This window comes from Pseudophryne corroboree, chromosome 5 (assembly GCF_028390025.1).
Source record: "Pseudophryne corroboree isolate aPseCor3 chromosome 5, aPseCor3.hap2, whole genome shotgun sequence".
Taxonomy (NCBI): domain Eukaryota; kingdom Metazoa; phylum Chordata; class Amphibia; order Anura; family Myobatrachidae; genus Pseudophryne; species Pseudophryne corroboree.
This window is the reverse complement of record NC_086448.1, coordinates 557,401,285-557,413,556: the sequence shown is the minus strand read 5'-3', so window position 1 is coordinate 557,413,556 and position 12,272 is coordinate 557,401,285.

Here is a 12,272-nt window from a genome sequence, read left to right as displayed (position 1 = left end):
ATGCATCATATATGATTGGGTGGTTTTTGTAACATAAGAAATAAACAAGTAATTACTGCGCTTGTGGATACCTATTTCAATATAGACCTATATTGTATATATGTAATATAATCAATAAGAAAAACACACACAGTGTATCTAGACATTTTGCTAGATACCACAATGGTGACTCAAAGGGGCTCTCCATTATGGCAGTGGAAAAATATGAAGATGCCAAAACGGGAGGTAATAGATTTAGACAATTATGTTTGGGAGAGTCAGCATGTATATTTAAAAATGGATACCCTTAGCGCCAATGGACTGAATGAAGCCCTAGATTATATCTGTTTAGATGATTGATTGGGGATGAAATGTCATTAGTATTGACTAAGAATAGCCACTTTGGATGTCTGCATAACCCTTCTATGCTCTCCTCTCTGTGCCCATATGTCTATATGGATGTGGGGAGTCACATCCCCTTTCCTCTTCCCTCTCTCTCATCTTTTCATTCATTTTTTTATTTTTTCAGTGTTTGAACTGGGAGGCGTGCATCCCAGCCGTTGCTTAAGAGCTGGGAAGCCGCGCCTCCTGCCCGGCACCTAGCAATGTGTAGACGCCGGGCGCAAAGCCTTTTGGTCCCTGACCGGCGCCTAGCAACAGGCAGACTCTGGGCACTGAGAGATGCCAGATCCCTAGCAATGAGGATGCCAGAGGCAGATGGTGTTCCCCGTTGCTGGGAAATTAGTAACTCAGCTGTAGCTATAGATACATGCAGCAGAGCAGCTTCATAGAGTTTATTAATTAAGACTCCTGGGTTCTATTGGTACAGCCTCTCCCAAATTGCTGGTGATAGTTCCTGCTCTTGTGAGAACCTGTCAGCTCCTGTGAGTACCTGACAAGCCTGTGATTCTAAGACCCTGCCTGACTGACTTCCTAATCTGATCCAGCTAGCCTTGTATTCAGGTTTTGGTGTGGAATTTCCACACAGGCACAGTCTTGCCTGCATTTCTTTATTGTATCCACCTTGTGCATTTTTGCATTTTGAAATCATTTGTACTTACAGTCTACTTGTTGATAACACCCTGTGCATTGTTGCATGTGTATAGTGATTGCATTTTTATTATATTCCATCCTGTGCATTGTTGCACTTTCGTGCATTCCTCATATATTCCTCAGTCTGTGCCTTAGCACAGTAGTAAGGTTGTGTCAGGTGGCGTCTCACCATACTGCATTTACCCCTGCCCAGCCTCCAATAGTCACCTTGTATATACATAAAACCTGGGGGTATCTGAGTACAGGGTGGACCTAATTCACCCTGGAAAGGCGGTTGCTATAGGCAAAGTCTTTGGCTGCGGGAGACTAAAAGACTGCTGGGCAGTGGGTAATTGCATGAGCGTCATAAGGCATCACCTATAAACCTACGGAACTGAGTTTAATAATAACATTTAGTAATCCCTCCATTCTTCTTTCTCTATGTGGAATGAGGAATTATGCATAATGTGAATATCTTGTAAGCGTTGGACTGCCTTGGGAATCATCTTAAAAACACTATAATATAGAAAAAAAGAAGAGTATTACAAACTAATTGTATGTATATTAGGATGATTATGATTCCAATGGATGTAAATTATGTTTTGGTACCCACTATGAAAGATAGACACAAGTTTTAGAATGTATACATAAAAAACAAAATAATAAAGAAAATCTTTATTATCCAATATTGGTTTGCATGTAAACAATAGTAGTAAAAAGAAAATAATAATTGAATAACAATAGTGCCATTGAAGATATTTTATCCATATAGATATCTTCTAGAAACGTCAGCTGGTTTCTTCCCACATTACTGGTAATCGGTGTGAAGTTTATACATACTCTATTTAGTTTTTTCTTTACACATATAATTTATACTACATGAATCTAATAGATATAATATCTGGATTTATAACTATGTCAAATGTTTTATTTCATTTTTATATAGTCCCATAATTCTTGATGTTATGATAATGCTATCTGATCACTATGCTGTCTCTTTATTACTGTTTTAATGTTATATAATATACAACAAAGGAGGCTCGTACTATAATTTATTTTATTTATATTTTTAATAAAGGAAGTAAACAGAATGAAAATATATGTTTAAAAGATATGTTAGAACTATTTATGTGTAACAACCATATGTGCATACAAATGTCTACTAGATTGGGCTTCTGAACACAATTAGTCAGTTCTAATGAATCCAGTAAATAGCCAAGCATTTTAAAAGTAAGGAAAGGGCTATTGAACACTTCAGTCTTGAAAAAGTCCCAGTGAATTGTGGGACGAAACGCGTTGACCAGATCAGACCACACTACTCCCAAGTCAGACCTCCTCTCTTATAATACACGTAGCCACATTGTGGCTACAACATATAGAGACTACCGCCACTTGGGGATTACCTCTACATCCGGACACCAGCTCCCGCAGTGGTGAGTGCATCACCATCGGGAAGGATGAGTGAGTGGAGGTACCTGCGGCCGTACACCAGCTCCCACAGAGGTGAGCGCATCACCATCGGAAGGACGAGTGAGTGGAGACAACCGAGGCTGGACTCAATTACAGGCACAAGGAGGGGTTACTATATACACCAATTAAGAGTGCTTGGAAGGTGTTTTAAAGCCAGGACGCCGACAATGCAGCATTACATACATTCTATCCCACTCCAGGTGCCTGCACTTAACATTGATACTATCTGGCTACAGTTTACATGAAACTGCTGTGGTTATATTTGTTACAAACGAACTAAAATTGCAATTGCCCTTTATAACCTTTGGAGGAGTTCTAAGAAATCTTTTGGGAGCTTGATTATACTGCTACTAAATATCAACTTAGAAGTAGCATAAAGATACATTGTAACCTGCACTATATTGTGAAAGAAGAAACAAGGGTTTGTGATTATTCTTCTTCCTAAATATTTTATTATAATTTTTTTTACATGTAGAAATGTGATGTTTTATTATTAAGTATGGGCTTCCCAGTATTCATTAATTTTCTGAGGACCTTTAGCTATAATAAATAATTTTGATGTAATAAAACAACCTACTGTATTAGATACAATATACAATATATACTGACATAGGTATACATAAGCACAGTAATTACTTGTTTATTTCTTTTCATATGCCTGCCAAATAGGGGTTCTAACCAAACCCTAAATTACCTGCAGCTTTGGTGGGTCATAACACTTATAACAGTGTGATTACTATTTATATATATATTCTTTACAAATATTTTTTACAAAAATATGTAACAGCGCCAGGAGTGGTAGTGTTGGCCACCACCATTGTCTAAATTTCTAGGGTTTTTATAACATACTTGATCTCCATATAGAGATAATATTTTTAATTTGGATTGAAAAGGAATAGTGTAAAGTGCCCAAAAAATCTAAAAAGCGACAATTATAAAAAAATAAGTATAACAATAAATATTAGAGATGAGCGGGTTCGGTTCGCTGAGAACCGAACCCTACCGAACTCCACGTGTCAAACACGGTTCCGAGCCCGGCTCGGTTAGTCCCGCCTGACTCAAAAAACCTGAATGAGGCAAAACGTCATCATCTCGCTGTTGGATTCTGGCAAGATTTGGATTCCATATAAAGAGCCGCGCATCGCCGCAATTTTCACTCGGGCATTGTAGAGAGTACAGAGAGGACGTGGCTATGTTCTCTCAGTGTCAGTTCTCAGTATCAGTGCTCAGTATCAGTGCTCAGTATCAGTGCTCATTGTCTTGTGCTGCATCGTGCTGCTCAGTAATACTAGTACAGTGTCTTGTGCTGCATCTTCCTGCTGTAGGGTGCTGTGGTAGTAGTGTCCTGTGACTGTGCATTGGTCATCATCATTCCAGTCACAGTGGTATCCGTTGGGGTGTGACAATTCCAGAGTGCTTTTGTGCTGCTCACTAATATTAATACAGTGTCTTGTGCTGCATCGTGCTGCTCAGTGTCAGTTCTCAGTAGTATCATCAGTGCTCAGTATCACTGCTCAGTAGTATCATCAGTGCTCAGTATCACTGGTCAGTGCTCAGTGTCTTGTGCTGCTCAGTGTCAGTTCTCAGTATCACTGCTCAGTAGTATCACCAGTGCTCAGTATCACTGCTCAGTAGTATCATCAGTGCTCAGTATCACTGCTCAGTAGTATCATCAGTGCTCATTTTCACTGGTCAGTGCTCAGTGTCTTGTGCTAATCATGCTGCTCAGCGTTAGTTCTCAGTATCACTGCTCAGTCGTATCATCAGTGCTCAGTATCACTGCTCAGTATTATAATTGGTGCTCAGTATCACTTCTCAGTAGTCCCCTCAGTGCTCAGTATCACTGCTCAGTAGTATCATCAGTGCTCAGTATCACTGCTAAGTAGTATCATCAGTGCTCAGTATCACTCATCAGTGCTCAGTGTCTTGTGCTGCATCGTGCTGCTCAGTGTCAGTTCTCAGTATCACTGCTCAGTAGTATGATCAGTGCTCAGTATCACTGCTCAGTAGTATCATCAGTGCTCAGTATCACTGGTCAGTGCTCAGTGTCTTGTGTGCTCAGTGTCAGTTCTCAGTATCACTGCTCAGTAGTATCATCAGTGCTCAGTATCACTGCTCAGTAGTATCATCAGTGCTCAGTATCACTGCTCAGTAGTATCATCAGTGCTCAGTATCACTGGTCAGTGCTCAGTGTCTTGTGCTGAATCGTGCTGCTCAGTGTCAGTTCTCAGTAGTATCAGTGCTCAGTATCACTGCTCAGTAGTATCATCAGTGCTCAGTATCACTGGTCAATGCTCAGTGTCTTGTGCTGCATCATGCTGCTCAGTGTCAGTTCTCAGTAGTATCATCAGTGCTCAGTATCACTGCTCAGTAGTATCACCAGTGCTCAGTATCACTGGTCAGTGCTCAGTGTCTTGTGCTGCATCATGCTGCTCAGTGTTAGTTCTCAGTAGTATCATCAGTGCTCAGTATCACTGCTCAGTAGTATCATCAGTGCTCAGTATCACTGGTCAGTGTCATATCAGAACAAAATGTTTTGGAGGTTGTGGAGGTGTCTTCCTCAGAGGAGTCTGTACCAGGTACTCAGGATTGCATTGAGTGGTTTCATCCCAATAGGATGGAGACAGAATGGCTGGACAGCATAAAAAATAAGATTCCTCAGAGTCCATTAGGGCATACTCTATTAAGTTGCTGGCAAAAAAGCTACAAATAATGCTTTAGATATGGATCAGTCCATTTCATCTAGGACCCCCTCAGCTCCTGATACACAGGTCTTGCAGGCCAACGCGGACATCGATGCCGACACAGGGATCGACACAGAAGTTAGAGGTGGGCACTATGATAGATTGGAATATAAAATTCAGCAATTTATCAATGCCATTAGGAATGTGTTAGAAATACATATACAAATAGAGGAAAATTCTTGTATGCTAACTGCAAAATCATTAGTGACATTCCCGGTTTTGGAAGAGTTGAATACCCTATTTGAAAGATCCTGGTTAAACCCAGAAGAGGTTTTGCACATCCCCAATAAAGTACTTAAGACATATCCCTTTCCTGAGGAGGATAGAAGGAGATGGGAGATTCCTCCCAAAATGGACATTTCGGTGTCCAGGCCAACAGGGGTAATTACATTACCTGTACCAGGCTCGGCCTCGTTAAAGGAGCCGACTGACCGCAAGATAGAGACAACTCTAAAATCCATTTACACAGCTACTGGAGCCGCCCTTAGGCCCACTATTGCATGCACTTGGGTAGCTAGGGCTATGTTAAAATGGTCAGACAATTTACTAGAAGACCTTGATACAATCCATAGGGATGATGTTGTCTTGATTCTAGGTCACATAAAGGATTTGGCTAAATACATGGTGAAAGCCATGAGGGACATTGGGCTGATGAATTCTAGGGCATCCTCCATGGCAGTAGCAGCTCACAGAGGTCTCTGGATCTGCCAATGGAACGCAGACGCCGAATACAAGAGGTACCTCCCCATCGCAGGTAAGAGACCGCTTGGGGACACTCTGAATACAAAGGCTACTTCGGGTAAGTCATCTTTGCTTCCTTCCGCAGCACCACCTGTGAGAAGACGTAACTCTGCTTCTCTGATGCAGTCCCCTTGGGTTGCCAGATCGAGAAAATTCGTGATGGCCTACTTCTGCACGAGGCTAGGCCATAGAAAGAGCAGAAAGTCTGCACCCACTACAGGTGCACGGGTTCAGAGGCTGGATTCTACTCCCTTAGCGTCCTCAGCATGATGCGGAAGGACTCCCATGTGGGGGTCCACTGGGGGGGGATCTCATCTACATCACTACAGGGGAGCCTAAGTGATTATTATTATATCCTGGGTAATAAAAATTATTACTCAGGGTTACAAACTGGATTCAGGAGTTTCCCCCTGGCTGTTTGTTTAATCAGCCCTGCCAATTGTTAGGACAGTGGGTTTGTCCCTGTCATATAAAAAAACGTTTTTTAAAAGTGCCATCATGTCTGACACTTGTATGCCACCACTAGATGGGCCAGGTGTTTGTGCCGCACACTTGTGTCGCTTAGCTTAGTCATAGAGCAACCTCATTGCCCTCTTACTTCTTGGTACATATGGGACAGCTACTTCATGGCATGATGTGCTGTTTGGGGACTATTTTTTTAAAAGTGCCGTCCAGTCTGACACTTCCGTATATGTCCAGTGGTACTGCCATTTCATATAATTCCCAACATTACTGCCATTTAATTCCAGTGATTTTGTCATTTTCTTCCAGTGATTTGGACCAATAATACCATTGATTAGAACGAATAATTCCTGTTATACTGGCTTTTAATTCTAGTGATTTTGTCATTTTCTTCCAGTGATTTGCACCTATAATTCCTTTGATTATAACGAATAATTCCAGTGATATTGCCTTATAATTCACATGATACTGGAGTTTAATTCTAGATGGGCCAGGTGTTTGTGTCGCTTAGTTTAGCCATCCAGTGACCGCCATCCAGCAACCTTGGTGCACCTCTTTTTTTCTTTGCATCATGTGCTGTTTGGGGACTATTTTTTAAGTGCCATCCTGTCTGACACTGCAGTGCCACTCCTAGATGGGCCAGGTGTTTGTGCCGGCCACTTGGGTCACTTAGCTTAGTCATCCAGTGACCTTGGTGCAAATTTTAGGACTAAAAATAATATTGTGAGGTGTTCAGAATAGACTGGAAATGTGTGGAAATTATTGTTATTTAGGTTAATAATACTATAGGATCAAAATTACCCCAAAATGCTATGATTTTAGCTGTTTTTGTGTTTTTTTCAAAAATCACCCAAATCCAAATCCAAAACCCGAAAGGGTGGTTTTGCTAAAACGCGTCCGAATCCAAAACACGACCGCGGATCCGAATCCAAAACCAAAACACAAAACACGAAAAATGGCCGCTGCACATCTCTAATAAATATATAGAAAACTATAATGAATCAGGTGCAAGGGATGGGATATTGAAGGGATAAAGGGTCTTTTAAATAAAGTGCCTGTACTGGGAATATCCTGTGGAATGGCAAAAAAGTATCTGTGATAATTAAATTGAAAATAGTCCCTCATCAGAGTATTGTCTATCTGACATACATCTGTATATAATTTGTGAAAGTATTAAAGTGCAAGGAAAGGGGGATGAAGAATAGAAATATGAAAAATTAAAAAAAATCTGTAAATAAAATAAACAGGTGTGCAGAATTATTATTACAAATGGAAATTTGGATGCAAAAGCAATAGTATGCTATGTATTAGAGAATAACCATAATAGACCAGTTTCCGCAGTTGTGGGGTGATAAACAAGAATGAAAGGAAATTATATAATGTCAAAGTGAATGATGACTCACCTGCAGCCCAGAACGGGGGATGATGCAATACGTAAACCTGAGGTAACCTCCCCCCTATTAAGTGATTAATGATGTGATGTGTTTAAAATTTAACTGTGTCCCGATTGGATACACTGACCAGATGTGCTGGGTTTAAATGGCGCGGTCCAGCAGGTATCATTCTGTGAGCTGTTTCCTGTTAAAAAAGCCTCCTCACCCGGCGAAACGTACGTCCAGGAAGGTTATGTCCGCGACTTGGCATAGCGGACTACCCCAGCATTAAGGTCCATTATGCCTTTAAAGAGTCATGCTGTTTAAACTAAACTGATTCTTGTCTGTTTACTAGAAGGTGTCTTTGTTGACAGTAGATAAAATTCATCTGTCAGGATGTTAAATGCAGTTTGCTTTATGAAAGACACAGGCTAAATCTTTTTATTTACCTAAGAAAGTCAGAGTTGTTATTTCCTATGCTTTCATACTGAATATAATACAATATTTCTTTTTTGACGTTCTGAAACTCTGACGTCTTTGAAAGATTGTAACTGTTACTTCATAGCAGAACCCACTGGGTATGACTAGCTACTTTGTTGCTAAAGATAAATTCTGAATGAATGTGTGCCTGCTATGATTACTGTCTTGCCATTTGACATTCTAATACAGTGAAATTTGCATGGGTACAAAATGCAGAAAGCATCTTGATCTGTATTCTTTATATCTGTGATCATTTTTGCTCGCTTATTCAAATGCATCATCACTTTACTCTACCTTCTTTCAGTTAGAGACAAAGGGTAACCTACTAATTCTCTCATTGGCTGCACTGATTTTTATACTTATCAGCCAAATGTAGAAAGGAGGAGTTCCCATCTCTCTGACGCTTACTAATTCTCCAAGGACTAGTACTAGTAGGAGTCTCTCACCCCTCATTCAATGCTTAAGCAAATAGGGGGCAGCAGAACTTCAAACATACCTGCCTATGCTGCTTCTTTCCATGTTATTCCTACTGACAATTCTTGAATCAGAAAAAAATTAATGAGAAAGGACCTATTTACTTTTTAATTACTGTATGTGTTTTATTGACTATGTATACTGTATGTGTATGTCTTTGTCCATATTTCGCCTTTTGATATGAGATCATTTGTTCACTATACTGTATATGTAATCACTATTTACTCTCTTTTGTGTATGAACACATGCCTAACTTTTAGGGACTTTTAATGATCAGAATTAAAGGCTAAGTTTTATACTTCATATACTCCTACTCTTTATTGCTTGACCACCCAAAAGAGTTTAACCTTTTTGCCCTTTTGTGCTTTCAGGTTTTACATTTTTCCCTACTGTAATGCCACTGACACCATATTATGCCCCACTGTAATGCCCCCACATACACTTTTTACGATATTATGCCCACACTGTAATGCCCCTGACACTATATTATGCCCCCTCATGCCCCTGTCATCATAATATGCCTCCTACTGTAATATCACAATACCTGCTAGTTATCATGGAGTTCTGCTCATTGTCAAGGGGTTCATGATCATTGTTAGGGAATCTCTTAGGCCACCGCCACCATGGCTGCCACTCTCTGTAGTCCCCAGGCACTGGTTGCTCCAGCTCCCAGTTCAAATAATCAAAAATTACCTTCTCAAAATGCTACTTCCTCTTCAAATATTCTTAAAAACAGTCTTCTATGAAGCGGAGGCTATTATGGGAAGGAAATTTTGCGTAGTACTGTATTTCAGACAAAATACTGTAATATGCAATTGCCTTGGCCTAGCATGCAGCTCAATTGAGCCTCTGTGGCAAAACAATGCATTCAGCCATAAGCACCTAGAGAGTACCACTGTGACATCACAGTGCATTCAGCCACAAGCATCTTGACAGTACCTTTGTGACATCACAATGCATTCAGCTGCAGGCAGCTTGAAAGTACCTCTGTGACATCACAATGCATTCAGCCACAAGCACCTAGAGAGTACCACTGTGACATCACAATACATTCAGCCACAAGCACCTAGACAGTACCTCTGTGACATCACAATGCATTCAGATGCAGGCAGCTAGACAGTACCTTTGTGATATCACAATGTATTCAACTGCACGCTGCATTCAGCTGAATGCATTGTTATGTCAGAGATGTACTGTCTAGATGCCAGTATCTCTCTGACATCACAATGCATGAGCTTGTGTTTCTTCCATGAAGCGGCGTGGGCAAGCGGTGAATTCTTCCTCCTCCCATGCTGAGAGTCCTGGGTTCGATATCCAAAGTGCGAGTGTATTTTTTTTTTCTTCTGACACTCACATTATTATTATTTTGTATCTATTGTAATATGCCTTCACATTCAATAGAAGTGTGCACACTTCTAGCCATTACAGCAGAGTATGTTACAAGCTATTCGTGCTATTTAGTACTCAAATAGAAAATACTGTGCAGAGATACTAAGGACCATGATTTGGCATCGAGGAACTGAGGGAGGAGCTTTTATCTCTCCCAATTATGCTTATAAAGATATCACTTGCCGCTGTAGCCATTACAGCAGAGTACATTACAAGCTGTTCGTGCTATTCAGTACTCAAATAGAAAATACTGTACAGAGATACTAAGGATGGTGATTTTGCATCCAGGAACTTAGGGAGGAGCTTTTATCTCTCCACATTATACTTAGAAAGATAACACTTGCCGCTGTACGTTACTAGCTGTTAATGCTATTTAGTACTCAAATGCAAAATACTGTACAGAGATACTAAGGATGGTGATTTGGCATCTAGGAACTTAGAGAGGAGCTTTTATCTCTCAACATAATATTTAGAAAGATAACACTTGCCGCCTTAGCCCTTAGAACAGAGTACATTACAAGCTATTCATGCTATTTAGTACTCAAATACAAAATAACTGTACAGATACGCTGAGCACAGTGATTTGACATCCAGGAACTTAGTGAGGAGCTTTTATCTATCCCCATTATACTTAGTAAGATAACACTCCTGCGTTGCCCGGTCCTCGCCCACAAAATGGCGGTCAAATGCCACCGTGCCTCCCCCTCCTGCCCAGCGACCGCCTCTGCCTGTCAATCAAGCAGAGGCAATTGCTAGGCAATGACAGCCGTTGGCTGTCAGCCATGCTCCGGAGCACAGCGGCACCGGAACATGCGCACTTCTGACCTGATCGCTGCGATGAGCGGTAGCGTCCGATCAGGTCAGAATGACCCCCCAAGCCCGATGTGCACTCCAGTGAATTCTGGTTCCATTCTGGATGCTATTGTCATTTGAACTGTGTCTTTCTGCAATACTACCAGTTAAGATTCCGGATCAAGCCCGGTGAGCACTCTAGTCCATTCTGGTTCCATTCCGGATGCTATTGTCATTTGAACTGTGTCTTTCTGCAATACTGCCAGTGTTAAGATTCCGGGTCAAGCCCGGTCAGCATTACAGTCAAAAAACAGTTTCAGTTTGGATATTATTGTTATTTGAACTTTGTCTTCTACTGTCCAATCCAGTTTCATTTCGGGTATTATTGTTATTTGAACTTTGTTTTCTACAGTCCAATCCAGGATATTCAGTCCAATCCAGGATATTATTGTTTTTTGAACTTTGTCTTCTCCAGTCCAATCCAGTTTCATTCCAGTCATCATTTATATGGCTAACCTGGTATCTTCTGTCAGCATACAGTAACTGCAGTGAATCATGGATACAGTATACCTAAAAAAAGTTTTGTCTTCTTTACCCACTGACTCGGCCACTTTCTCCTCAGCTTGTGCCTTTGCACATCTGATTACCTTCTTAGTCTCCTTCTGTCTAACAAGATATATCTATTTGTCTTCATTACATTGTGTCTGCTTATATTTCCTAAAAGCCATCTTTTTTTGCTTTCACAATATTTGCTACTTCTTTTACAAACCACACTCAGGGCCGGCGCTACCACTAGGCAGCTTTAGGCAGCTGCCTATGGGCAGCGACCACTGGAGGGTGGCACCGCACACTGAATGAACCAGATAACGCTTTCTTAATCACCCTGCCTCACCTCGCCTCAGCTTAGCCAAGCTCCTGCTCTTCTTTAAGAGACGAGGAGCAGCCAGGGATGTTGTGGGCGCCCAATTGTCAGCACCCGAACCCCCCCCCCTCCCAGCAATTGTGCTCCCGAATGTTACCGCCCCCCGCGCGATTATGCTCCCGAATGTTACCGCCCCCCCGCACGATTACGCTTCCGAATGTCACTTGCTCCCCTCTGCATCGTTACCAGCCCCCCCCCCTCGCGATTGTGCTCCCAAACCCCCCCTCCTGCAATTGTGCTCCTAAATATTACCCGCTGCCTTCCCACCTCTTGCATCTTGTTACCATCCAGGGCCAGGCTGAGGAGGGTCAAGACCAGAGCCGGCGCAACACGCTCAGCCAGGTCAGCAATGCAGGGAGGCACCGAACTACAGAGGCGCGGCGCTCTCCCTGCTCTGCTGCCACAGTGTCCGCT